Raw genomic sequence first — 26,457 nt, forward strand, 5'->3', positions numbered from 1 at the left:
GGGATTCTGTAGTGGTGACTTGTGAAGACACTGACCTCCTTGCCTAAGGGATGGTGTGTGTGTTGGGGAGAGGGGGATGCCTGATTCCAGCAAGGACCCAGACTCAATAGGGATAAAGGCCAGAAGTTTCTCTGCAGAGACTAAGGGTCTTTCAGTTATCCTTGATATGGGATGAGAATGGAGCAATCATAAGGAGTATGGACAAAGCTGCCAAGTACTTGTCACATGAGAGGGTGGGCTCACCTGACCGGATGAGTTAGGGGAGGCCATCTTGGCAAATCACTCATTCTCCATTCAGCCTCCTTTTGAAACAGCCCAGTCCATGGGGAAGAGGGGGGTGGCATAACTGTTAGTGAGTTATCATCTACAAACTAGATTCTGTTTTTATGAGCACCTACTGTGTGGTAGGCACCTTGCTAGGTGCTAGGTGCTTTATATAGATTCTTTATAGCCTCTCTCCCTCCAGCATCTTTGAGAGTTTTGCATTATTGCCTCCTTTGTCCAGATAAGGAAACAAGGGCCAGAGGAACTTCACTTTCAGAGCATTCGGTTTAGTTGGCACCTGAAATGAAATTTGAAGCCATATATGGCCCATTAGGAAGCTCTTATCTTTCCACCTTTGATGATGAACTTCTCTGTAATTGTCCTCTGAAGGTCTTAATTTTTCCTTCTGGGGATGCTCAGAGCTCAGCAAGATCTTATTCCACATCGCAACCACTTAATAAATAGTTGTAGGATTTCTGCAATAGTTAAATGCTACAAACTTAGGTGAAACATATTCTTTGCTCTCAAGGAACTCAGGTTACTAGCATTTTTAGAGAGTGCGTATTTCCTCCAAGAGTCTTGCAATTAATTCTCCACTTCAAACAAAACCAGTCCCTTAACATTTCCTTAGAGGAATTGCCCCAACCCTTCCCTAGGTATTCTCCAGCCTGCCCCACACTTCCAAATAGTCCTTGAAGGAATGAATCATGATTTCCAAACCTCTCTCTCACAACATTTTCCACTTTAGAACAAAATTTTCCTCTACATCCTTCACTGCCTCAGCCTCAAAGAAAGTGCTAATGAGTAATAATATGCAAGTGATGCAGGGAACTATAGGAAGGCAGCCAGACAATAAATGTCTTCCAACAATAGGAACCAGCCCAACGTGAGATAGCTCTGTGAGATCTCATGAGCTAATCATCATTGAAAAGATTAGGTATGTAGCTCATGGAAGGAAGGATTATGCCTTGATGGAGGCAAGTCCCACACATCAACAGTTCATCTGAGGGCATCCAAGGTGAAGCCCAGAAGTATTCTCTGACAGGAAGACCACTGGTTGCTTCAATACCCACACTGCAAAGGAGATTCAATCCTGTTTTTAACAGCAAATGGAGAGGAGGTGACAATAACCTTTTTATTTTTTTTTAACAAAATTACGTAAACAAACAAAAAATATAAAACTTTAATCAGTGTATAGAGCACCAAGGTGACGAAGTACAATGGGATATTTCCCAGGTATGCCATGATGTCTCCCCAGGAGAAGCATGTGCAGCAGGGGTGGGTTCTGCCCTTGCTCTCAAGAATCTTACATCCTTTAATCAAGTACCTCTTTCCAAAACGATTTTATCAGAAAGGCAGACTTTTGCAATCCATGGTACTGCTGGTAAAGTGGAATGGGCTCTCTAGCATCACCTACTAAGGGGAAGTCCCTTGGACCAGAGTTGCCCCAGTCACACAAGGAGTAGATGAAGACTGAACAGCAAAGTAGTTATTGTATAAGTCATGAACTTTATCATCAAGGACTTACTTAGCCTTCCTGGCAAGACATCCATGACAGAGATGCCCACTCTTGCATCTCAAGGATGGCTGCCCTCAGGGACATAGAAACATGACTTGGTCTCCTCATTCAGTCTCTTCCTGCTTCTGAATCCAACCTCTTCACTGGGTATCCCAGGCTGGGACCCTCTGCATCCCCAAGGTCTAAATTCCCATCCTCCATCTCTTCTATGCATAGACGTTTTAAGATCTAAAGTCCAGCAACCTAATAAATCCCACCCAGAACTCACAAGGTCGGGGCGGGTTGGGGAGGGAAGATTCAGAATTTGAAAGCTAGTTGATTTGACAAATATACACATTCAGAAAATACTAACAACCCCAGATTAAGTAGCTCATTAAAATGAACAGTAAAGATGAACATTCAGAGAGGTCAAAATATACTCAGGATGGCATAGCCACTTCACCAAGAAAGGAAATAGAACCTAGATCTGGAAACAGATGGGTAGAATTTTGGAATGTAGAAGTGGAAGGGCAGTACTAAAGCCCCCTTCTTATCCCTCCTCAGAAGCCATGCCCTCCACATCATGAGTTGATGCCTTGTTTCTTTGGAAACCCACTACCTAATCCTCACCATGACTGCTTCTCTGGTGATAAGCGCAGTTGGACTGCCTAGGGCTTTGAGGTTGTACCTAGGCCATGCCAGGTTTTTCTCCCTGGGGTCTGCCCCTGACTCTGGCATTTTTACCTACTTCTTGGGGTCTCCCTTCTATCTGGGCAGAGGAGACAGTAAATGATGCTGCCTCCGGCCTGTATCTGCTGTGTAACTCTGGTGATGACTGTATTTCTCCCTCAGATGTATACCCTTTGGACCAACCCAGAGCAAGGACTCTGGGATTCTGGGATCTTAATATTTTCTACTGCATTAGAGTTATTCTAGCTAACCGCTCCAACCAAACACACACACGCACACACACACACAAACAAACACATGCCTGTGTCTCACCTTCCTGCCCTTCTCACTCTGCAGCTGAGATGTCCCAACAGGCCCTATGGCAGAGTCTCTGCACCTTGCTGCTGAATCATGTTTTATCCAGCAGGGAGTGAACTGAACCCTCGGCTGCTACATAAGTTAAATTCTTATTTTATGTCAGTATTTCACCAGCTTGTACACCCTCTTCAACAGATGCCCAGCCTTCAGTTCTTGGGTAACCATTAAGATCTTCCTACAGAAGAGGAAAGATTTAAGTGTTACCCAGGATGCATCCTGGCAACAGGATGGAATGGCTTTTCTGAAAACGGAATGGCTTTTCAGATTGTATCCAGATTGAAAAGTGACTCTTAACCATAAGTGAGTATAGAGTATAGGTTTCTTTCTTTTTTTTTTTTTTTATTTTTTATTTTTTAATGCTATTCTTGTCTGCTTACATTCTTTTTATTTATGTATGTATGTATGTATGGTATGGCTGTGTTGGGTCTTCGTTTCTGTGCGAGGGCTTTCTCTAGTTGTGGCAAGCGGGGGCCACTCTTCATCGCGGTGCGCGGGCCTCTCACTATCGCGGCCTCTCGTTGCCGAGCACAGGCTCCAGACGCGCAGGCTCAGTAATTGTGGCTCACGGGCCGAGTTGCTCCGTGGCATGTGGGATCTTCCCAGACCAGGGCTCGAACCCGCGTCCCCTGCATTGGCAGGCAGATTCTCAACCACTGCGCCACCAGGGAAGCCCTAGAGTACAGGTTTCTTGACATGAGGAGGAGACGGAAGTTTCACTTTGAGAACACTCAGAGTGAAACACCAGGCATATCTAAACCAAAATCCAAAAAATATCTTCCTGGGGTCATAAGAAAAAGCAAGCAGACATTTTGTTGAACATATTTAAAAGAAGCAATGTCTCCTTCAAATCATTACAAGTCACAAACTTGGCACTGAGATTGCACTTTGAGCAGGTAGATGAGAAAAGATACATTTTTTTTTTCTGCAAAGAGTAATGAATTGTTATACAGCAGAAACTAACACAACATTGTAAAGCAATTATACTCCAATAAAGATGTTAAAAAAAAAAAAAAAGAGTAATGAAGACCTTAAGACAAGGATGTGATTTTTTTTTTCTAGTGAAGCCATCTTGGAACAAGAAAGCATGATAAAGAGGAGAAATTCAGATTATAGCAGAATAGTGAAAATTATTTTACTTATAACTGGCTAAAGAATTTTAAGTCAGTTCCTTAGTGAGCGTGGAGAATCGGAGTTTATTTTGGAGACAGCTAGACATCATGCATACTGGATAAATGGATGGCTTCAGAGTAAACTGTTTGCCCATATTCTATTGTATGGCTCTGGTAATCCTCAATACAGTTGCTTTTGTTACTTTCTCAATGTCCTACACAACGGAAAACAACAGCAATTTTTTTAGAGAGAGCCTGGCCTCAATGGGCACATACCTGGCATTTGCAGTCAGGCTTGTGGTGTGCTGAACTGACAAAACTATGTTGCAATTACCCTTGATAAAACTGTTTTAATATGGCTCACTTTTCTTGAGTTGGGTTGCGTGTTGAACCAACTCTTGCTTTGCTAAGATGGGGCAGATTTCTAGGATCACAAACTTGCGGAAAGCCCTTTGTGTTACAGTAGAAAAATTTCCACTCCCAATCATATGATTTAGGAATGAATACTGGTTTGGGTCTCAGAAAGCCTGCATGTTTCCCACCCTATCATGCCTGATGTCAAGCCTATCAAATCATAGTGGGCAGGTCATTAACTTTAGTGGAAAGCAGGGGTGCTAGACTTAGCAAATGAAAGTACAGGACATCCAAATAAATCTGAGTTTCAAAGAAACAACAGTTATTTTTAGTACAAGTATGTCTTATAAAATTTGGGGGACATATTTATACTAAAACACTTTGTTGTTTATCTGAAATTCAAATTTAACTGGAAGTCCTGTATTTTGTCTGACAAAGTGGAAACATTTGTACAAATAAAGAACGGGACTAGGTAAGCCAATCTTCAAGCTTCAAATTATTTTTATCCTAATTTCCAGAATCATTTTGTCTTCAAATATCTTCTCTGTGAACTCAGAATTCTCTTGACTATTTCTTCACAGAAGCAACATCACTGGGCAGAAGAGATCACATTTGGGTAAATGTTGACAGTTTGGAAACTTTTAAAATCAGTGTAACTGAGGTCAGAGAAAACCACGGAAGGATTTTAGATTTCCCAGGAGAAGGTAGAATAGGCCACTGGATATTGACAGGTGAACTACAATGTAAAAGGCCTAAGGATGAAAGGATTATCTATAGTGCTAATGATTGAGGAATTAGGAATAATGTTCTCTTTCATCCTCTGACTTGACACTGGTTCTGAGAAAATAACCAATACCCAAATCTGAGAGTCAGGATCATTCATATTAGGAGCATGTACCATGCTGGATTAGCAGGCAACTTCCAAGGTCATTTCATAAGGCAGCATTCATGGATCTTTATTCACACACACACAAACACACACACACACAGAAATTAATAAAAATGCATTTGCCAAACGTGCCCTCAGCATGAAGTGGGAACCTGGTGTTGAGTTAAGCAGAGGGAATAACAAGAGGATGTTGTCATGGTCCTCAAGTCACCGAGTGTCTCATGGTGGTGGCGGCAGGCTGGGCAGCAGACTGGAAAATTGGGAAACAATGTGGAAGGTTCTTTGATGGGGAAATGAGAGAGCTGAGAGAACTCATAGGAGACTCACATAAATGAGGGCACGAGGATGTGGTTAGTCAGAGAAGACTTACTTGATAAGCCAGAATTAAGTCTTGAAATATATGAATGAATCGGATGTTCAGGGTCAGACCAGCGGGAACAAACATCTAAGGCATGGAATTAGATGCTGTGTTTGGGTAACAATGGGAATGTGGGACTGTGAAAGCACAGGAACTGCTCAAGAAGAGGAAGTGGGTGAGGCAGGAAAAGTAGGCACAAGGCAGACCACAAGCAGAAATAATAAATCATAATTATAATACTGATAGCGTTTACTCTTTGGCCAATGCAGGTGAAGGCAATGCATGGATTCATACCTGTACTGCAGCATGCAAAGACGGAAAGTCAGCAGCAAGTCAGTTGACCATGCGAAAATAGCCAAATGTCCATCACTGTGGTTCTCCTCTGTCAAAATAAATGGGTGCCTGCTTCAATTAGTCATTTTTCATCGTTAGACGTGTTAAGACCTTAGAACTCAGAAGCAGCAGAGTGCCTATGACTCAGATTTAAGGTGAGTGTGTTACGACTGTGGGGGAAAAACAAAACCCAAAACCAACCACATCTGTCCCACCTTCAAGGGTTGGTGGTTGGGGGAAGGGACAGAGAACAAAGGGAGAGGCAGGTAATATATTGTATTGCATGCCTGCAATGTTAGACCTTGAGCTAGGAGCATGAATGATACTTGAACTCCTTACAGTCTTGTGATGTAGGGATAATTATTCCTACTTGACAGATGAAACGGAGAGTCAAAGAACTTAAGTTCCCCAAGTTCTGACACCAGATAAAATGTCATAACCTAAATTTGACCCCAGCTACAGGAAATAAGCTCAAATACACGTTCCAAGCATTCTCCAAATCCCCAATAAACTCAGCCAAAGAAAAGTGGCTCTTGGTATAACAGAGGTGGTGCCTATGCAAAGAAGGAAATTAATTTTATTCTGATTTCCCCTGATCTGTACTGTATGTACCAAATCAGAGCCCTCTTTGCAAAATTAAGGGCATTAGTTATCTTTCCATTCAGTCGGAGTGGCATTATACTTGCATGCAGACACTCCTAGCTAAGCAGAGGAATATCAAGTTTTTACAAAATCATTCAAGAGGTGAGACCTAACCCTGATTAGCGTTTCAATAAGAAGCGTAAGACTAAATACAGACTAAACACAGGATCACAGAGGCAATTAGGCATCTTCTAGACAGCCAAGCTTTTCCTCAGACCAATCGACTTGGAGCAAATGAGAATTTTTTTTCCTATCTCTTTCTTTTTTTCCCCCTGCTGTGAAATGACCTGCCTTAAATAACTGAGGAGGTGACAGCAAGCCCGTTAAAGAAAACGTTTGCCCATTAAGTGAGGCTTAATTAAACAGAGCACAGGCTAATTGCTCTTCCATCTAATAAGTGGTACACTGGTTAAAATCATTCTATTTGCAGTGTTTGGTCTGGGAGGCCTGTGATAACACCCTACCAGTAAACTAGGGGAAAAAAACACACAGAGACTTTAAGAAATCACATGCCACTTTGCAAAGCAATGGATGAACTGGAGATGTGTACATGCAAATGAAGTTAATCAAATATTAATATTTATGTCCGGTTACTCTCTTTAGATTTACTCAGAACGATGAAGCTACATTCACTTATCCCTTTAGATGAGGCATTTGGAATTACTGATAAAAGGCTTAGCTGTAGGACTGTGAGGGTCTAGTGATTGAAATTCTCCAAGAGTGCATCATCCATGCTCCATGACGATGGGGGTCACATGTGTTTTGTTCATCATCTTACTTCCAGTGGGTAGCTTGATATATTGAGCACGTGGGAAGCATTCAATGAATACTTGTTGATTGAGTCTGTGGCAAAAGACTTATAGTGGACACATTTGTGTCTAAAGTGGTAACCCTAGAAATGAGCTTGGATGGTATTATAGCCTGAATTGTTTCCCTAAAAGATGCTGAACTCCTAACTCCCAGTACCTGTGAAGGTGACCTTATTTGCAAATAGGGTCTTTGCAGATGATCAAGTTAAGATGATGATGAAGTCATTAGGGTAGACTCTCATCCACTATGACTGCTGTCCTTATTAAAAGGGGACATTTGTTCACTGGGGAACACCATCTATAAGTCAAAAACTGCTTGAGGCCCCCAGAAGCTAGGAGGAAGGCGGGGCACAGATTCTCCCTCACAGCCCTCAAGAAGAAGCCCACTCTGCCAACACCTCGATTTTGGACTTCTGGCCTCCCAAACTGTGAGACAAATTTCTGTTGTTTAAGCCACCCAGTTTGTGGTACCTGGTTATTATGGCAGCCCCAGGACACTGACACAGAAGGAGAAGGGCAGAGTGCAGGCTGAGCAAGACCATTGTGATTGTCAGTTCTTCCCAGTCACCTGCCCCCAGGCCATGAGCCTCCACCCCCCACCCCATGAGCCATGGTCACTGCTGTGGCCAAGAGCATGGGGTTTAAAGCCTGCCTCTGCTCTTCCTCATCACATGCCTTCAATTGAAAAGTGGGGAAATAGTATAGCACATTTCCCCTTGGGTGGTTGTGAGCATTAAATGAGATAATTCTTGTGAGGTGCTGGACACTGTATGTGGCATGTAGTAAGTGCTCAATAAATACTGTTTCTTATCATTGTCAGCATTAAAGCCTCGGCCCCTAGAACTTAATAGTGTTGAGGTCAATTTTACATTTCTCTGGTTTGTCACTGAATCAGTGTGCACGTGGCTGTGTCTGGACTGTCCAGATGGATCTGGCTGGTAACGTACGGTGCTTGGAGCCCAGGTGGGCCCCTCACCACTGCAGGGTTGTGGCCAAGAATTCAGGCTGTTCACACTGGCTTTAATAGGTGGTCTCCTGCTCTATATCATGCCCCACCCCACTGAGCACACACACAGATTTATCAGTAGGAGGCACTGGAATCTGCAAAGGCCTGGCCATACTGGAACTGACCTTGGAGGCCTGAACAACAGCAGGGCAAGCCAGGTGCTGAGCTGCTGAGTGAGTGTGGCAGTGGCCTCGGTGAGGCTGCTGGGAGCCCCGGAGATAGCGAGGGCTCTAACTCTGACTAGCGTTTCAGTGGGAATCCTCAGGTGAAAGAGAGCACACCTGTCAGTCAGAAGGCAAGGGGGCTGCAATGAGGGAGGTTTCTAGGTCCTCCAGATCACCATACTGGGTAATGTGTCCAGAGCTTGATGATCATTATGTTACTTACCCCTCACAGCAACTCAGTGAGGTACGAATTACTATCTTTACAGATTAGGAAAGTGAGGTTCAGAAGTCCTTTGGTAATTCTGGGCAAAGTCACAAAGCACATCAGTGGCTGGTATTCAAACCTGGTGGAATCCCAGAGCTGCCCCCGCTAACCATTATGCTCCACTGCCTGCTGGCACTGCCCCTGCTAGAACGCTGCCCTCAGTGGGCAGTATTTAAGCCAGATTGAAGACTGCAGTATCAAGTCCATCTGCTGATCATTTATAGTCACACACTTAAAAAGGCATAAATGCTTTTTGAATACCAGTAGTACTCATCCTTAATTTTCTGCATTGTTTATGAGATGCCTAGAATGGAGCAATCACAATAATAATTCATACTTTATAGCACTTTGTAATTTACAAAGGACTTTCACACACATTAGCTCATGTTACACATCAGCCAGCAAAAGCAAGGGTTATTATTATCCTCGTTTTATTGATGGAGAGTGAAAGAATAAGTCAGACTAATGTTCAGAGATACTAGTGAAGGTGAAGGCTGCTATCTGAGAGTAGGGCTTAGGCTGAAAATCCTGCCCCAAGAAAGGAAAAAATTTCCTTGAGAGGAATCAGGGTTTCCAAAATCAGCTCCCATTTGGCCTTCCTCTCATCCAGGAGGACACAGCTGATTAACAGCAGCCGATGGTAGGGGGGGCTCACAATCACGGGGTGCTTATTCCATGCTGAATACTGCACCTAGCAGTCTACGTGCTTTATTTCATTAATCTGCAAAAATCTATGGGTTCTTTACTACTGTTATCCCCATTTTATAGGTGAAAAATTGAAACTCTGAGAGGTTAAATAACTCACTGAAGGTCACACAACTAATACCACCCCTGACCATCTGATCTTAGAGGTTCTACTTTTAGCAATTTGACTTTAAGGATTGCCCAATTAGTACAGCCTTTCTCATAGAGAAAAAAAAAATACTCTATAGTATCTGTTTTCTTTTTTCCGCCCCTAGAGCCTCCTGACTTTCACTGCACCTTGCACCAGGTCAGATTCAAGGCTTGATTTGTGTTTGATTCAAGGCTTGGCTTCATTCTGCTCAGGGCTCTTAGAGGTGCTGGATCTGATACTGCACCTGCTTGGAAGGTGCCTGCTGTGTTCCTCCTCTGTAGGGACTGTGGTTTGCAATTAAAGAGATTAATTTTGTGCCAACACCTGAATCCATGCATCCAAATGTCCTGTTGGAGGCAGCTTCTGAGTCACAGAAGACATGCAGACCCATCTCATCAGAGTTACAAGTCACTGGTCACCACAACCCACGTTAAGTGGCAGGACCTCCTCACGGCCTGCAGCCATCTTGTCTCTGCGTGGCTCTGACAAGCTTCCAATATTCTCCCAAGACAGTGCTCTTGCCACTTCTAAAATGATTCAAAACACAGATCCCCCAGAAGAGTCCCAGAGAGATCATCAGTGAAGACGGTGCCACAGGCAACGAGTGTCCAGCTTCCAATGGGAGGTGAACTCTAGAGGCGAGAGGGATCACTGGGATGCAAGGGTTTCAACTTGTTTGCAAACATCCCTCACTCGACTTTGCCTGAAATAACTTGGAAAAAGAGGGATTTGAGATGGGAAGACAGAGGGCTGTAAAGGAGACGACAGGGCAGATGGAGATTTTTTTCACAAGAATTTGGGTAAAAGAGGAAATGATGAAATATACTGTGGCCTTGGCTTTCTGTCCACTAGGGAGGGAGAGTGGAGACATTCAGGGGGCTGACCAAGTCACTTCACAGTGGCCTGCCATGTACCAGAGAAAGCCAGATCGCCCAGACTGAGGAAGGCTCACTGCTATAGCTAAGAAGCTCCGTTTTGGATTTGAAGTATTAATTCAACTTCCTTCTTCTCGAGTCACTTACCAGTTGTGAGGCATCAGGCAAATTAGTCAATCTTTCTCACACTCTGTTTTCTCATTTGAAAAATGGACATAAAATGCTCCCCAGCCCAGGCAAAGTGGTGGGAATTAAATGATACAAAGACAGCATCCCTACATGTCTGACACATAGTAGACTTCTTCCTCTTTTTGCTTTTTTCCTCTCCAATCCTGGATCCATGAACGATGTATCTTCTAAATAGAAGAATTCAGCCCCCACCTTAATCTTGGAAACCTGAGCTCACATCCTCACTTACCTGGGATCCACACATTACAGAAAGCACCCAGTGCCAGCCTCCTGTCTACGTCATCACGTGGCCCAGCCTGAGCCAGAAGCACCCGCAGTTAGAAACCCTGATGAAGGCTCATGGAAAGCAAGAGAAGATGATAGCTGTTTCTATTGTTGTTGTTTTGCAATGGGCTGTTTTCCCTGAGAAGCCAGTAAGCATACCTTAACACCAACCTGCACTTTTTTTGGTTCACCTGTGATCATTTCTTATAGTTCATAGATTTTCAACAGAAGAACCATTGAACCCCGGGGCCCCAGAGTCAAGCTCCTCCCCCTAACCTCAGTTTACAAATAAGAAAGCTGAAGCTTAGAAAAGAGGCAAAACTTGGTCAGGCTAACTCTGTTGGAGGGAGTATTATTCAGACAGAAGTATCTTCGCAGACTGGCTTCCTTACAGGGCTAAGATGAGTGGAAGCCTCCAGCCACGGCCAAACAAGGCCACTGTTCCTGCCAGCGTGCAGAGCTGGGCATTTACAACTGTGGCAATCCCTAGCTGTCTCCTGGAGGTATGCAAGCAAATGTCATTATCAGTGATTCTAAGGAGGAGAATAAACATGTATTGAGTTATTACTATGTGCTGGGAACCGTGCTAAGTATTTTACATGCATTGTCTCATTTGATCCTTGCAACAGTCCTGTGAGTACAAACGATGCCCCAGCACAAAGATGTCCATGTATTAATTCCCAGAACCTGTAAATGTATTAAACTGTAAGGCAAAGAGGACTTTGTGAATGTGGTTTAATTAAGGGTCTTGAAATGGGCAGATTATTCTGGATTATTCAGGTGGAGTCAGTGTAATCACAGGGTCCTTATAAAAGGGAGGCAGGAGGGACAGAGAGAGAGAGAGAGAGAATGGATGAGAGAAGCAGAGGATGAGGTGATGAACTTTGAAGGCAAAAGAAGAGGCCATGAGCCGAGGAACCCAGGAGACACCTAGAATGTGAAGAAGACAAGTAATAAGATTCTCCCCTAGGACCTCCAGAAGGAACACAGCCCTATGGATAACTTGATTTTAGCCCATGGGGCCCATTTTAGGCTGCTGATTTCCACAGCTGTAAGATAATAAAGTTGTGTTGTTTTAAAGCCACTAGGTTTGTGGCAGTTTGTTACAGCAGCAGCAGGAAACTAATATGCCCATTTAACAGATGAGAAAGCAGAAACTTAACGAGGTTAAAGCACTCAGCAGAAGTCACACGTAGCGGTTCACAAGGAAGCTGAGATGATGCACAGAGGGGGACGCCGTGGCCCCTTCTCCTCTGTGCTGAGCTACATCGCGCTGGGCAAGGAGAAGGAAAGTACAGTTTCACAATGTAAAACATGCAAGTCCTTCTTCAACCCTGGGAGACAGTCAAGACGGTCACTGCTTCCTGCTCCATTAAAAACAAAAACAAAAAAACACGAGCACAAGAGAGAGTTACTGTTCTGTTCAAAGTCACAGTTAGAGGAAGACCCGAAATTCCAACCCAGGTCATTTTGTGTGACACCACTCCCGCCCCGTGCACTGTGCTTCTTCTGTATTTTGTGGGACACTTTAGTTGGCACCACCCTTCTGCAAAGAGGGGCACGCTGTGCATGGGAACCAGCACGTGGCGCCAGCAGAGCCCAGGGAGGCCGTGCCTGTTGCCATGTTCACAGGCTAACACTCAGGCCAGCTCGAGGGGAGGCCGGCCCTCCAGGGCAAACCTGCATGCCTGTGCTGTGCAAACCTGGCTGTGACCTGGTTTCCGTCATTCACTGCGAACTTCTGTCTACAGGAACCTGAATTTGGAAACACCTGGATATTTAGAATTGTGTAGACTCAGGCATTGCCATCACCACCACCCTGAGCCCTGTTCAGGAAGCCTTCTCTATGTGACAGGCATTGTTCTAAGTGCATTAGAGGTAATAGCTCCGTCAACGGTCACAAAATCCCTATAGACACTGATTATTGGGCAATTACAATAATCACCCCACTGTTGACCACATTCGACAAATTAGCAAAGAGGAGCACAGAGCAGTCACTTTCCAGCAAGAAACAAGATTAGAACCTGGCCATTCCCACCCCTGAGTCAGGCCACTAGTCCAGACCCTTCAATGAGGGGAAAAAAGCAAACACTCTGAAATAGGCAGGGATATATTTCAGGAAGTATTAATCTTTTATTATTATTTTTTTATTCATTTAACTTCTTTAAAAGCTAAGAAAATTGTAATGAAATTGGGAAAGAGGATGTCTGCTGCTTGAGAAAGACTCCCATTTCCTAAATCTCAGCTCCTTTTGACTCTACAAAGATCTACTTTTATTTACGCTTCCTGAACGCAGCCAAACAGTGGGGACTGCCGGGATTTGGGCTCTGGTGGGAGATCGCAAACAGAGCTTCTGTTTCGATCTCACTGCTTAGGTTAATGCATCGTGATTCCTCCACAGGCTGTTTCCCAGGATGCTGTTATTTCACTGTCTGCTGGGGAAGAAAATGTCCCCGTGAAAATAAATGAAATGCCGCAGTATTTACAAATCCTGAGTCAGATTTCCATCCTGTCCAACAGGATGAGAATTTGACCCATTATTTACGCTAGTAAGCTGAGAATGACATCAAAAGCTCTCTTATGAACTGCAGGGGAGATAATGATTTAAGTGACTTTAATCTAGATGTGTGCTTTACAATAGAAATGTGTATCTGCTCCTTCTACAGAGGAGAAGAGAAACAGCATTGACTTCTATATTTAACGGACAGGACACCCAATTCCAAGCCTTGTTTCTAAATATCCGTGGATTCCACATCTCTATGGTTTCACTTAGAAATTCTGCTTGCCCTGGAGAAATAGGATGCGTATAAAGGTCCAGGGAGAGACAGAGCCCTAAGTGGAGGTGGAAACACCCTGAATGCCTGAAGAAGAGAATTCAGCGTTCTTTATGCAGCCTGGAAAGCAGATGTGATCTCCTTTCTCCCGGTCCTCCTTTTCTCCTAAGACACACCCCACCTCCACAGATGCAGGCACACTCATACTGATCACTCGTCACAGGGGTACCGTAAGAACAAATGAGAGAAAAAAGAGGCAAGGGTGCTCTACAGAGGGAAGTCACTGTCACTGTTGTCTTTCGTGTTATTGTTATATTCCAGGGTCTGTTTTTTCTGGGCACCAGGAGCGTGGTATGGGAAGCATCTAAGTGCTGGAGCCAAGAAGGGCTAGAGGTGAAGACTCAGCCCCACTATTCACTGTGGCTTCATGGGCAAAGCAGGAGCTGATCTGACCCTTCACTTCCTCGTCTGTAAAATGGGTATGAGCTTCCTTCCTATCAATGTCAGTCTGTCCCATCCCGTTTTTCTATTGGAACTAAGCTCAACTCCCTGAACAAGATTTACTGTAATTTAGCACTTAAAAAAAATAACAGCTTTCTTGAGATATAATTCACATAAAGTCCACCCTTTTAAAGTGTACAATTCCATGTTTTCAGTAAATCTGCAAAGTTGTACATTAATCCACTGCTATCTAATTCTAGAACATTTCACCAATTCCCAAAATCAAAATCATAGCCATTAGCAGCTACTATATTTAGAGTACAGTTTACTAATCAACATCCTATTCTTCTTCAAGGTCTAAGAAATCTTCTCCAAAGTCCACACTGAATTACTCCTGAACTTACAGTCAGCACCAAAGTGTCAGGCATTTGATCTACACCCCTCTGGGGCTTCCAGATTGACAGCTGAAATCTCCCCAGCCTTCCCAAATAGATGGTACGCTCTTGGAGTGCAAAGGCCGTGTTGCCTGCATTTTCTTTCCCCCGGCACCTCAGCTCAGGGCTGAACACACAAGTTGGCGCTCAGTAAATGCCTGGCTCCTGACCGACTGGCCAATCACCACTCCTTCCGAAGACCAGCACGTTTGTCATCTGTCTTCTTCTCTGAATGCCAGTGCCTCCACAAGCTGTCATGTTCCATGATTATTCTCCCCAAAGCATGTGCTGTTAATTTTTCATCTTAATGAACTGTCCAGTCAAGTTTAGCAACGGGAATAGTGATAGAGGCACAGTAAAAATGGCTTATGTCCTGCTATTGTCAGAAGCCTTCTCCCCACAACACTGGCACATAATTGGAATAAAATATCTCAATGGCTACAAACATCATTTGTCAAGAATAAAGTGGGGTAAGTGCTATTTCAAAAATTCATACTCATGGGCTTTATAAACACGGATTATTGGAACGTTCCTCCAATTGATATCTGCTCAAGCATTTAAGTGCATGGCTATTATTCTCTGTGTTTGCTTGAGTGAAACCACTTTGGGTACCAAGCTACATGTCAGCCCCAATTTTCCAGAGTATTACAGATGCACGTTCTTTCCCGGTGGGATTAGGGTCAGGCAAGCCAGAGCAGGCCCGAAAGGCCTGTGTTAATGCACAGATGCACACGCGGGAAAGCCATGATGCAGCTGTTGGCATCCCCAGAGTGGAGTGCTCCGGGAACCGATGCCACTCCAATCTGAATGGTGGCCCAGGAGGAACTCAGAGCGAGAGCGAGAGCAAGAGAGAGAGAGGGAGGGAGAAAATGAGGAATAGAGAGAGAGGCGTCTGAAAATTCTGAGCAACCCAGCAGCACGGAGGAGCTCACGCTCCAGCCCTCGGCCACACACAATTTTCTAAGACAGGCAACCAACCATCATATTCCTGTCGACCCATAAGAGAAACATTCAAGAATTAGGTGTTGATTTAGTCATTCATTCAAGAAATATTTACTGAGCTACTACTAGTGTGGACCACATTGCTCTGGATGTTGAGAATATAGGGGTGGGCAAGGCAGACCATGTCTCTGAACCTCGAGGGGCTTAGACTCTCATGGGGGAAACAGATAATAAAAAAGTAAACCATGAAAGGGAATAGACATGATATTCACACATTATGATGACTCCTGTGAAGGATAAGACAGAATGATGACATACCGAATAACCGCGTGGTGGGTGTGCCTTTACAGGTTGTGACATCAGGAAAGGCCTTAAATAATGGAGAGCCAGGCATGTGAAGGGACCGAGACTGAGGGAACAGAAAGTGCCAAGCCCCTGAGGCTTCTCCATTAGGTAGAAGTATTGTGCCTGAGGTCCACAATACCTTTACGGGCTCACAGGAATGTTTCAGTTTCTTTTAAGGTCAGAAGGATAATTGACCTTTGAGGGTAAAGATTATATTCATCTTCATACCAAAGCAGCCATAAAATATAACATTTAATTCTTTTAATAGAAAAAGGAGCTCATAAAGGCAAAGATGCCCAGGGCCCATGAAGACATATCAAGACCCCCAAGGAACCAAGGCACTCAGGAGTCAGGAACCTGGAAGAGAGGATCCTTCTCAGCATTTTCAGACAAATGGAGACTGAGAAGGAAAACTGATGCAAGAGGATAGAGTGTTAAGCATCATGAAGCACAGGGACCCTCAGCAATACGGTATGGATGGGGAGTTAACTGGGAGGGTGGAATAGGGGCTTCAAGAGATGAGAGGGGGTGGGGACTGGATCATGTCAGTCTTAGGAACCAGGCGGAGGGACCTGCAATTTATCCTGTGAAAGACCGCAAACTTCTGAAGCTTGGAGTTTTAGACTGAAGGAACTTGATACAGTTTAGACTTTAGAAGAATCTATCCTGCTGCAGCTCGGTGGAGGAGGACTCGGGAAGAGATCAGGGAGCCGGATGTGCTCCCATGAACCTGGTCACCAGCGACCCTGGCCCTTCCCGTGTGAGTGCAGGCCGCTCCCTGCCACTGTGCGGTCCAGCGCAAACCCTGGACAAGAATGCAACTACACAAGCGACAAGGGCCTTTTCTTTGCCCAAAGCATGATGCAAATGGTTTAGGGGCATTGAGTAACAATACTCCTGGGTCCATTTTTCAAGTGGAAATTCTGAAAAGAGAATGGGAATGTTGAGAGGTCCAAAATATCATCTGTTATGGACAGAAATGTGATACTTAAGGGAACTTGCTAGATATTCATTTAGAGAGGTTCCTTCTAGCTCTTGCAGGTATGTGGTCAAACTTTTAAACATTTGTTTTCTTTAAGAAAAAAAAAAAGTATAAGAACTGTTGCTATGGAAACCTAACATCATTTCAAATGGTGCTTAGATTCTAAAACTCAGAGCCTCTTGAAAAGATGAACTCACTGGCCCCTCCACAATTTTTCTAAAGCCTCTAAATGGAGGCATTTGCCAGGTGTCTGGCTGCAGCCTTCTAGATTCTCAGCAGACACGGTTAATGGGTGGCTGATTTTAATATGTCTTGTTACCCTTCCTTCTTTGCTGTCTCAAACTGCTTTGAGCTCTGCATGCCCCACAGGGCACAGGGTAATTTGGGTTAGTAGCCTCTGGAGGAAATGGTGAGTCTCTGTCTTGGAAATCACATGGGGCTGGGAGGCTGATGGGCAATGGCCTGATTTTGTCCTGAAACATTCTGGGAGCAGCTGAACCTTCCTGATGAGCCCAACTGAAGAAAACAGGTAGACTAAGAAGGGGGTCAGGGGAGCCCCCTTTACTGGCATTATGAGTTCCATGAGAACAGGAACTGCAGTAATCTTAGTCACAGGTGAATGTGCGGATTTAGCACAGTGTAAGCAGTCAGTAAATGTGTTTGATACATGAATAAATCAATTACTGAATGGCCAGGAAGTCATTCCCTGGTGATTCCACCTGACCCCTCTCAGGTTCACCTACTTTCTTCAGCCCAGATATGTTTATCACCCCATAGACACTGAGCACCCAGCCTGCAAAGAGCACGCATAGGCCTTGGCACAAAGCATGAAAGAATGTCACGGTGTCTTTCAGGAATTATTTGATGAGTGAATGAGTGAATGAATGAATACCTGAAAACAATCCTCCTGGGCCCAGAGCACTTGACGGCAAAACCATATCACACTGTCTTCTTGGGTTACTTCCTGCCTGTCACTGTACTCAAAGTCCCTCTCACGTTGAGAACAAACTATTCCTTGCCATGTAATGCACGGAGGAAATGCACAGATAAACGAGCAGTGTTCAAGTGCTTTGATCTTTAAAAGGAGGGAACCCTACACCAGCCTTTGAGATGCTGTGTTGACTCTGACAAGCAGAACAGAAAAGTCACACTATCTACGTGGCTGGTTGCCGGAAATGAAGTGAGTAGATTTCAGCGGGACTGTCTGTTCCCATCCTGGACCACTGGGTCCAGAAGGCAAGTGTGCAGAGAGCGTGATCACCTGCCTGAGACTCCCCTACTTGATGAGACAGCGGAAGATCCTTTCCCAAAGATGAGCATCAAGTGGGTAGCAAGTGGCCCAAAGAGGGGCCCCTCCTGCCATCTCCATCCTGGGGGTACATTTGCTGCTTCTGGCATCTCAGGGAAACTGACAAAGAGAGGAACGTATTCTTGGTTTCAAGTACATCTTGGTTATCTTGCTAAGTAAGTGCTGGGGAGAGAGAAGAAGCTCACCTAAGTGTCTGGGTAACTGACGTCCAAGCTGTACCTCGATTAGGCATTATGTTCATACAGCTGTTGCATGGAACATGGGGAAAATGATTTAAAAAAATCAGTGACTCAAGATGAAGGGTTTATAAGAATTAATTTTACTATTTTTGCAGCTTTTCTGTAGGTTTGAAATGTTTTAAAATTTAAAGAAAGCTTAAAGTCAGAGAACAAGCAACAAAAACGAGGGGGAAACTTAATAAAGTTTTCTTTTTAAAATCAAGGTGTAGAACAGTGTACATACGAGTGTTTACAGTTGGATACCACCTACGTATACAAACATGGAAGAAGCGAGTACATGGGTGTGTGGTTGTAGCGTCGTAGCTGCCTGGAAGCTCTCTGGAGGGTCACGTAGAAAACTGAAAATAGTAGTTGCCTCCAGGGAAGGAAACTGACAGACTAGAAGATAGGGATTGAAGGGTACTTAATTTTCTGTAGACCTTGTAACTGTCTTACCTATTTACATAAACAAACAAACAGACCACCTACTCATGAATATTTTGGCTCAAGAACTTCTGCACTTTTCTCTTTGCTTGAAAAATCCTTCCTGATTGTCTCCTGGTAAATTCTGACTCATACGTCATATCGAAACCCAAAGGTCACCTCCTCACTGAAGCCTTCCCCGATTTTCTCTATCAGAGTCAGTCCCTCTGTGCTCCTACGAACCCATGGAGCTGTCTCTGAGAAACTCTAAGCCATGGTTATCTACTGCTGACCTGGCTCCATCACAAGAAGGGGTGCTCTTTAAAGACATGACTTTGGTACAACTGTCGTGTTGATTCATGTGCATTTCGTTTATTGTTGTATCGGCACCTAGTCCAAGGCCTAAAATAGGAATGGCTCTCAAGAGATGATTGATGATTTTCCTGTCCCCATGGGTTACCTCTCACTCAGTGCCTACATTCAGCAGCACACTGCTGCGTTAGCCAGCAGCACCTAGGTCTGTCTCCTTTATAACCCACATGGAGATTTATGATATGACCACCAAAAGAATTGTAATATAACCACCATCCAACTTGGTTAAGACCAGAAGGCAAGACACCAAAGAATTGGAAGAGACACACTGGAGACACTACGGTACTGTACTGGGGCGTGGAGGCCCCGGCCCTACACATGGCTCATCGCTTGGCCCTCAGGAAGTTCATCCACCTCTCTGAACCTCCGTGTCCTCATCAGAAAAGAATCAGGACAACGGCACATACCAAAGCGTTGCTGACGTCAAACAAGACAATGAACATAACGCACGTAGCACAGTGTCTGCACATGGGCGTTGCATCGAACATCAGCTCTCACTGTCCTGATCAAGAGGGTCTGTGCACTTTGTTCACCATTCCTTAAATAAAGCAAGATCAGAGAACCATGGCTTCGGTTGAAGTTTGTCCTTTAGTACCGATTCTGGCAAAGGTGGGATATTTACATTACCTGGCACAGGAGAGCTTCCTGTATCCCTTAGTTGATTGCATTAGTGACAGTCACACTGTACACACTGAAGATCTGCAGAGGAGTCAGCAAGTGAACTGAGTGTCTGTTTATGATTCTCAGGGCACCAGCTACAGACAGATACTTGGCCTCTTTCTCCACAGTGGCCTATATCTAAAAATAGGAAATGTGCTTTCACAGACAGACCCAGCAGGCAGAGGGGGTTAGAAGGCAGGCTGCTGACATTTCACACTGTCAGGGACAATGCAGAGCCTGGTGGCTGCTCCAGCACAGGTGAGCTGCCCCCCCAAGGGGCTTTTTGGCATTGATTTTTATACAAATGTTTATGCAAATGAAAGATAATTGGGTGGCCTGTGATGAACAGCCCCTGCTGATTATCAGTCAGGAGGGTCTCAACGTGTGTACACTTGTCATGAGTATAACAGCAAATACTTTTTGCTTCAAGACATTCGAATCTGTGCCCCAATGCCCTACTAAAAGCTCAGTGAGGTAGCAGGGCCAGGAAGCTCTGTCCTGTAGCTACTCAGGTCATTCCTCTCCTGCTCTGAGGAGGTGCCTAAGTAAGAAAAATGTACCAGGAATGGAAGTTCAAGTGGATTTCCCTAGAAGTCAGCCAGAGAGTTGATCCCTAAGTCCAAACCACTTCACAGCCATTTGTGAAAAGTCTTTCTCTCTACCTCCCATCACCCTCTCTTTCCTTCCCACTAGGATTCTGATTGCTTTATACAGAGCTCCTTGACTGTAAGCTCCTTGAAGAAAGGGAAAGAGCCTTTCATCCCTGCCTGTATCCTGGCACATCACAGGCACTTGTTCAAGAAACACTGCCATCCTGAATGGATTGGGGATCAAGAATCTGAGTCTTGAGCCAAAGTTGTAGGTAAGTTTCATTTTGCTCTTCCAAAACCTTATAGTATGATCCAAGTCCTTTCCTCCCTCTAGGAAAAAAAAAAAAAAATCCTATGTCTAAAACAAGAAGATTATCCTGAAAGATCACAGGACTGTTCCATCTGTACCATGCTGTGTTTTTTTAAGGGTGCTACAAACATTAGAATAGTTTACCTTTCTCTCTTTGGAATAAAAGCTATGCAGAACTCTTCAAAACAGGCTGTTCTTAATTTATAAGTGGAAAAAAAAAAACCTAAACGATTTCCTAGAAGAGAAATTAAATTGAAGTACTTTCTATTTAACTTCTGACTCTGTTTCATTGATACCTCATTCTAATTGTCCCTATTACCAAGAAAAAAAGGAAATGTCAGCCGCAAGTCCTACTGAAGAATTCAAAGGTCGGATGAAATGAAGAGACCCATTTGGCTTGGCAGAAATGAGATGATCATCATTCACAGGCATTTCCAGAGGAGGGATGCATTTCCTCTGCTGAGCCAGGCTTCAGAGCAAATGAGTGCAAAATATGCTAATGTGAGAGGAGCTGGCCACATAATTTCCAAGTCATATTGGTACATTTGCAGGAAAGCGTGGCTCTGCCTTCACTAAGAGTGTTTTCATTCATTGGTTTATTCCCATGACAAACGTTGACCAGAACATGGGAGAAAGAGTTGGGGGGGCTCCCCAAATTGAAATTTTGTCCCAGAACAAACCCACATTAAAATATGGGTGTAAAACACCTGGAAAATCACCAAAGATTTACACACCCCAGTCACAGGGGCTGACCATCTAAGTAAAAATAGCTTGTGTGGGCTGCAGGAAAAGTCTTAAGCCTTACGTGGAGGAAATGTTTTTTGTCCATAATGGACCAGATTAATTCTGGGGAAGACAAAAGAAAGGAGTAGTCAAAGATAAAAGCTCTAGCTAAAGTCAGACCTCCAAGGATAAAAACGTCCAAGGATAAAAGTATGGCAATATGGCCATAGGCAAGTTACTTATCTTTTCTAAAACTCAGTTTTCTCATTTGTAATATCTTGGATATTAATAGAATCTATCACAGTAGGTTTTTGCAAGGATTAAGGGAGGTGATACCTTTAAAGATCTTATGTGCCTGACATATCGTAAGTACTCAATACCTGTTAGCTGTCAACATTGTGACTTTTCTCTCTGTGGTAACATCAGGTCCTCTTCTTCATCTTCTATTCAAACTATACTTAAAGTCTCTATTCATACATTTAGTAAATATTTATTGAGAACCTACTTTGCGCCAGATACAGTGCTTGCAACTGGGAGCCTGGTGGTTCCAAAATGAGGCCAATCCTCAAGAACCTTCAGGTCTAGCTGGGAAGACTGACAACTAAACAGGCAATTACAACCCAATGTGGGAATCACAGTAAATGGTGTAATCTCGATGACTAAAGCCTAGGAGACACCCAAAGCCCAGTCTTCAGGGATCAGAAAGAACTCCTTAGAGATAGTGAGGTCCAAGTGAAGGTATAAAATGAGTAAAACTTAGCTTGTGAAGAGAGGGAGATTACTGGGCTTTGGGGAAATAAAGGTTGTGCCTTATAGTAGATCCTAGAGTGGACGTGTACAGTGAGGGCTTGGTGTGCAGAGAGCAGCTGAGAGTGACTCTGGGCAACAGAACAGTGGCCCCATCAACGAAGGGTCCTAGAAGCCCGAGAAGGAGTTCAGATCTGTAACATCGAAAGCAATTAAGTAGCAAAGTAACATAATTTCTGGATTTAGGGACACTGTTCAGGATATGTATGAAAGATGGATCATGCTGGAGCTGACGGGGGGAGAAGTAACACTGGAGGCAAAAAGATCTGTTAGGTGGCAACTGCGGCAAAATCTTGGAGAAAGGGGATCTGGCTTGCATTTGGATGGTGGCAGTGGGGATAGAGAAAAATAAAAATGTTTCAGAGATAGTCAGAGAGTAAATCAACAGGAATCAATTGTTATTGGAGGTAGGGGTTGGGAGGCATATGGGATCCCTCCCATGTTTTGGATGTGAGTGAATTTTGGTGCTATGGCTGAAATGTGGCACACAGGACAAGGTAAAGCTTTACAGGAGAAAATCATGACTTGTATTTGGCCCCTGCATTTAAGGCACTTGGTGGACACACACGTGGAGATGAGCCACCGACACGTGGAAGGATGGGTCTAGGACACTATAGTGTGGAAAGTCATGCTGGTAGAATTAATTCTTAAATTTTTATTTGAATATTTGGACATCCTATAAAATATAGCTCCAGTTACCACTGAGCAGATAAAGGAGGTAAATACATTCATAGAATCCTAAGACTTAAGGACTGTTAGAGACTCTGGATCCAACCACCCTGTGGCCCAGAGAAGAGCTCCTTAACCTAGGGGCACACAGACAATGAACGGCAGAGCCAGGGCTTGGAGCTGAAGTCATCCTCCTGCCTTATGATCTAGTGCTCTGTCTTTTGAGATCTAAAAGGTTCAGCCTCCTAGCGATCTCTTTTTCTTGTGGGATGTAAGCCACCTTGTACATATTTAGAGAATTCTTTTCAAAAGAAGAAAAGGGGATAAAAAAACAACATGTCGGTTGCCTTAGTCAGTCTATCCAGCCGAGCTCTTGCTAAGGAATTATAACTCCCTTTAGTTCCTTCTTTCTCCTCTGAACCTTCTATAGTCAAAAAAAACCCCAAAACAAAAAACTACCATCATCCTTGTACGGGAACATAATAGGTGCTCCATAGAGATAACCCAATAACAACAGTGAATAATCACATTCCTCAAAGCCCAGGCCTACTTCCCTGTCAAATTCTACTCTGGATTTGTGAAAGTTCAAACCACAGCAAGTTTGTGTGATGGGCCTGGAAGCCATCATTTCCATCTCCACAAATATAGTTACATTTGAAACACTCAGTAACGCTGGTCCATCTTACCTTCTTCACCCATTGGATACTTGCTGCCAATTTCTATAACGCAAAACTCCACCCATCTGATTGGTCATTCAACAAATGGCAACAGGAATGATCGTCAGGAGGCCACTGAGCCGAATATACAGTGATTTCTGCAAAAAGTGAAAGGATCGTTAGTAACCTAGAGGTGACATGAATCAATAAAGTGATACACTACTAGACACTGGGGGTACACAGTTGCATAGGACACACTTTTCTTAGACAATAACAGTCCAGGTGTAGAAAGATGTAAACAAATTATCACAATTGTGTGCAAAGTGGGAAAAACTTGTCATGGATTTAGAGGTACCCACAGGATGGTTTGATGAACCATTTGTGCATCTGGAACTTTGATAACAAAGATAAAAGCAGTCATACATCCAACTTCTTATAATATGCTACATACTTTACACGCATCTGCTCTAGCACAAACAACAAACCTGTAGGGGAGACAGGAAGTCTTAGAGCCGGTTGCTGATAGAATCCACATTTTACTGGCGTCCAAAGCAAGTTCCTTCCCTCCTAAAGGGAGAAGCACTATTCTGGTGCTGTCGAATCCTCATGGAATGACAGACTCAAGGGCAAAGAGTGACAGTGGTGGCAGTTGTGATAGGAGATGTCATCCCCATGCTGGCAAAGCAGAGCACTGGGCTGACAGAGCTGCAATTCTTTGTCAAGGCGACATTCCTCTCCGCCCCCCTCCTGCTCTGCACCACATTCTGGAGTTTCTGTGTGGGGCTGTGTTCTGCCTGGATTCGGGTCTGATTCATCTTCACGTCTCCTGAAGTGTCTAACACGTTTCCTAGCCCAGAGCAGCTGTTCAATGTATATTTGCTGAATGAATGAAGAGAGGAATATGGAGTGTCTGAACAGCTGTCGTCTTCCAAAACCGAGGCACTGAACCAAGGAAGGTGCGGCTGGCATAGCGTCCCTGACACAACAGCATAAAGGAGTTCTTGAATGTCCTTCCTCTCCAGAACTTCTACCTTCTAGGATCAACTCGGGCTGCATTAAGGGCTTAAATAGCTTCTTACTTTGACTTTGTTATCCTTCATTTTTCCTAAATCCACTTTTCCTTGCTTCGTCTTGGTTCCACCTAACAGCTCCTCACACACAATGCTGTCTCCAAAACAAACAAGGACAACAACAACATGTGAAAAACCCTCTGGTGAAGGGCTGAGGATGAACTGTACATCTACTGAAATCTGTTCATGGCTCCTTGATTTGGTGACTGTATCAAGAACAGGAAAACTGTCCTAAGGTGTGCTATTTCCAGGATGTCAAAGATAGAGTAGCAGATGCACATGGAGTCATAAAAAGATGCACATGGAGTCACAGGGGGCAGTTCATTCAGCACATAACTGATGAGGAAGGACCCAACTTGCAACCACATTGTAGCCAGTTTCCAGCAACCCTCCCCCAATGAATCACACGCCCATACATTCATGCCCTTATGTGGTCCCCTTCCATGTGACTCTGAGTTGCCCCTGGGTAACCAATGCAACACTGCCAAAGTGATACTATATGATTTCAGAAGCTGAGTCATAAAAACCTGGTAACCTGTCTTGTGTTCTTGGAAAGCTTGCTCTGGGAGAAGTCAGCTGCCATGTCTGAAGTCTGAATGCTCTAGACCTCCATGCTGTGAGCAAGCTCCAGCTAGCCATGTGGAGAAGCTGCACAGAGAGCGAGAGAGACGGCCAGCCATCTCTAGCTGTTCCACGCATCCAAGCTGAAGAGCCAGATGGTAAGTCCAGGTGCCATCTTGGACATCCAACCCACTCAAACCTTCATGTGACTCCAGCCATCTGACTACACAGCATGAGAGCCCAAGTAACAACTGCCCAGAAGAGTTCACTCAACTCAACTGTAAGAGGTAATGATAAATAGTTGTTATAAGACACTAAATTTGGGGGTGGTATGTTACCCAGAAATGGATAAATAGGAGACCATAAACAGGGATGGAACCGGCATTTACTGCAGTCCTTACCAATGTATTCTCTTTAAATGCATATATCCACTCTGGGTATCATGAACTCATCAGGGTATCTCACCCCACCACTCAAAAAGGTCAAACTCTTGCCCGAGGTGTACAGCCCATAACACCCAAGGTGGGATCAGAATCCAGCAGTGCAGACTTCATAGCCTGTGTTTCTTCTCTGGTCTCCAATCAGTTCATGATACAGCCATTGTGCTTCTAAAAGTTTACTTCTCAAATCTATAAAAACGAATTGAACTCCCACTTGACCTTGCATTCTTTACCTCCCTGCAAAATATCTCCTTTAAAACTCCTTTCACCAAAAGCTTGCACTGACAATTAAGAGCCTTGGAAGGAAAGCAAAAATAAATGGGTGAATTGTCTATAAATTCTGATCACTGCAAACATTTGAGAAAGAGGGGCTTTGGGTTCTGTGGACAATGTCTGTAGTATATGATTATACCATCTTTCTTAGAAAAAAATGAACAGAAGAAATCTAAGTTGTTTTTGTGCTTTTAACAGAATTGATGGGAAAAAAAGAGTTCATTAGGTTTGAGAGGGCTGGGCAGGTATAGTGCAGGTGTTCTCTTTCTGCATTGGTGTTCTTGGTTGGAATGTTCATTTTCCCTCTCCCCCCAGCCCTGCCCCACATCTAATGACTCCTCCAAGGCCTGGAATCATGTGGTCCCTTTTGAGACAGAAAAATACAACGCAGCCCTGCTGCACCCACTCCTACCTATTCTCAGGGCATCTTCCCTTCATTTCCCAAGGCTTGCATGCCATCACGGGCCCTCTTCAAGTACAGGAACCACTGCTCTCTACCAGCCCCTTCCATTGCTGTGCTCAGCTACCCATAGTACTGAACCTTTTGGAGGCGCAGA

General features: G+C 44.1%; 1 protein-coding gene across 2 annotated transcripts in view; it reads right to left on the minus strand.

Annotated features, from left to right (window-relative positions):
• CDH11 (cadherin 11) overlaps positions 1-26,457 on the minus strand; it is a 151,415-nt gene that overhangs the window by 67,087 nt on the left and 57,871 nt on the right. The window contains exons 2-3 of one of the 2 annotated variants that reach the window (XM_059903552.1): positions 23,587-23,714; positions 5,814-5,921 (exon numbers count right to left, since the gene is read on the minus strand). The gene's annotated coding sequence lies outside the window, so the exon portion shown is untranslated. The remainder of the gene's footprint in view (positions 1-5,813; positions 5,922-23,586; positions 23,715-26,457) is intronic. The other variant, XM_059903551.1, reaches the window with a different exon arrangement.

The sequence above is a fragment of the Balaenoptera ricei genome, chromosome 19 (genome assembly GCF_028023285.1).
Source record: "Balaenoptera ricei isolate mBalRic1 chromosome 19, mBalRic1.hap2, whole genome shotgun sequence".
Classification (NCBI taxonomy): Eukaryota; Metazoa; Chordata; class Mammalia; order Artiodactyla; family Balaenopteridae; genus Balaenoptera; species Balaenoptera ricei.